The sequence below is a fragment of the Vanessa tameamea genome, chromosome 31, assembly GCF_037043105.1.
Source record: "Vanessa tameamea isolate UH-Manoa-2023 chromosome 31, ilVanTame1 primary haplotype, whole genome shotgun sequence".
Taxonomy (NCBI): Eukaryota; Metazoa; Arthropoda; class Insecta; order Lepidoptera; family Nymphalidae; genus Vanessa; species Vanessa tameamea.
In genome coordinates, this window is record NC_087339.1 from 82,501 (window position 1) to 85,000 (window position 2,500).

The following is a 2,500-nucleotide window of genomic DNA, read 5'->3' on the forward strand; positions in this document are numbered from 1 at the left end:
ATAACGAAACTCCGTGACGTGAACGTACACACGAACGTATATAAAAAATATACATAATATAAATTATATATACACGCACGCATGTAAACGTAAACATACATACACATCGTCGTATTTGTTATATTTGAACGGACCGAGAACGAAATGCGTATATTAAGTATTATATTTAAACACGTAATAACGATCTCGAACGCGGATACCGTCATATGTTCGAGTCGAACGTCAAAGTCTTTTACTTCGGTTAAGACGTAAAGAGACGAGACATTAAACGTTCGAACAGTGTGGTTTATATTTTTATACAGCCGGCCCTCAGACAGGAGTGGTCCTGGATGTTTCTCCACGGACCGCAATGTGCGTTCGAAATGTCGATGTTCAAATGTGTCCTGCAGTTCACACTATGACGCGCAGTTAACTGCGTTCTTCATCGACCCGCGAGCCAAGTGATCCACCGTCCAGGGTAATGGTTTTGTTAATTTTTTTGTTGTATAATTTCTACGATCACTCGAACGATTCTATACGCCAGAGTGATATTAGTTAGTTTTTTATTTTTATTTTTTTTTTTTTTTTTGTTTTTTTCTCTTCTTTTTAGTATATAGAGAAAAATTCAAAAATTAAAAAAAAATAAATAAAATAAAATAAAAAAAAAAAAAAAAAGTACAAAACAAAAAAAAAAAAATATACATTTTATTTGAAGATGACGTATGTGCGTTGACACATCGTACTTTCCTCGAAATCGACATCGAAAAATATCAGTATAGGACGCGTTACACGACTCTCCGACTCGAGAACGAGAGAATCGCGTCCTCGCATCGAAACGACACATTCCGAACGTCGATTTTTGTGTTTTAGAATTTTATTATCGTTCATCATCGCACTCATTCGAGATAGATAATTTACGTTAATGATCCTTCCGCAGGTTCCCCTACGGAAACCTTGTTACGACTTTTACTTCCTCTAAATGATCAAGTTTGGTCAACTTCCCAGCAACGCCGACGGCCGTGAAGCCACCGCGTGTCGGTCCGAAGACCTCACTAAATCATTCAATCGGTAGTAGCGACGGGCGGTGTGTACAAAGGGCAGGGACGTAATCAACGCGAGCTTATGACTCGCGCTTACTAGGAATTCCTCGTTTATGGGGGATAATTGCAAACCCCAATCCCCAGCACGAAGGAGTTTCAACGGGTTGCCCGGGCCTCTAGGCCAGGGAGAACATGCTGATTCCTTCAGTGTAGCGCGCGTGCGGCCCAGGACATCTAAGGGCATCACAGACCTGTTATTGCTCAATCTCGTGCGGCTCGAAGCCGCCGGTCCCTCTAAGAAGAATTTTAATACGCCGCCAGTGAGTTGCTCGACCGAAATCGAGCACACCTAAATGACGACGCCTATTTAGCAGGCTAGAGTCTCGTTCGTTACCGGAATTAACCAGACAAATCGCTCCACCAACTAAGAACGGCCATGCACCACCACCCACCGAATCAAGAAAGAGCTATTAATCTGTCAATCCTTCCGGTGTCCGGGCCTGGTGAGATTTCCCGTGTTGAGTCAAATTAAGCCGCAGGCTCCACTCCTGGTGGTGCCCTTCCGTCAATTCCTTTAAGTTTCAGCTTTGCAACCATACTCCCCCCGGAGTCCAAAATCTTTGGTTTCCCGGAAGCTGCCCGCCGAGCCATTGTAGTAACGTCGGCGGATCGCTAGATGACATATTTACGGTTAGAACTAGGGCGGTATCTAATCGCCTTCGAACCTCTAACTTTCGTTCTTGATTGATGAAAACACCTTTGGCAAATGCTTTCGCTGATGTTCGTCTTGCGACGATCCAAGAATTTCACCTCTAACGTCGCAATACGAATGCCCCCAGTTATCCCTATTAATCATTACCTCGGAGTTCTGAAAACCAACAAAATAGAACCGAGATCATATTCTATTATTCCATGCACGAAATATTCAAGCGGCATTTTGAGCCCGCTTTGAGCACTCTAATTTGTTCAAAGTAAAATTGTCGGCCCATCTCGACACTCACTGAAGAGCACCGCGATAGGATTTTGATATTGAACCGGCGTTTTACCGCCGGCTCACCGACGATATGCTCCGCAGACGTGTCAGTATCACCGCGGATGCGGTGCACCGACAGCGCGGCGCACAAATGCAACTACGAGCTTTTTAACCGCAACAATTTTAGTATACGCTATTGGAGCTGGAATTACCGCGGCTGCTGGCACCAGACTTGCCCTCCAATTGTTCCTCGTTAAAATATTTAAAGTGTACTCATTCCGATTACGAGGCCTCGAAAGAGTCCCGTATCGTTATTTTTCGTCACTACCTCCCCGTGCCGGGAGTGGGTAATTTGCGCGCCTGCTGCCTTCCTTGGATGTGGTAGCCGTTTCTCAGGCTCCCTCTCCGGAATCGAACCCTGATTCCCCGTTACCCGTGACAACCATGGTAGTCGCAGAAACTACCATCGAAAGTTGATAAGGCAGACATTTGAAAGATGCGTCGCCGG

The 2,500-nt window shown here is 44.8% G+C and overlaps 2 non-coding genes across 2 annotated transcripts in view; both read right to left on the reverse strand.

The window, feature by feature from the left end:
* Window positions 1-303: 303 nt before the first annotated feature.
* Window positions 304-460, reverse strand: LOC135194540 (5.8S ribosomal RNA). Its single transcript, XR_010309814.1, has one exon. It is a non-coding gene; the product is annotated as a 5.8S ribosomal RNA (ribosomal RNA).
* Window positions 461-899: 439 nt separating this feature from the next.
* Window positions 900-2,500, reverse strand: part of LOC135194554 (small subunit ribosomal RNA) — a 1,903-nt gene continuing 302 nt past the window's right edge. The window contains exon 1 of the ribosomal RNA XR_010309828.1: window positions 900-2,500. This exon is cut by the window's right edge and continues 302 nt beyond it. This is a non-coding gene — a ribosomal RNA (small subunit ribosomal RNA).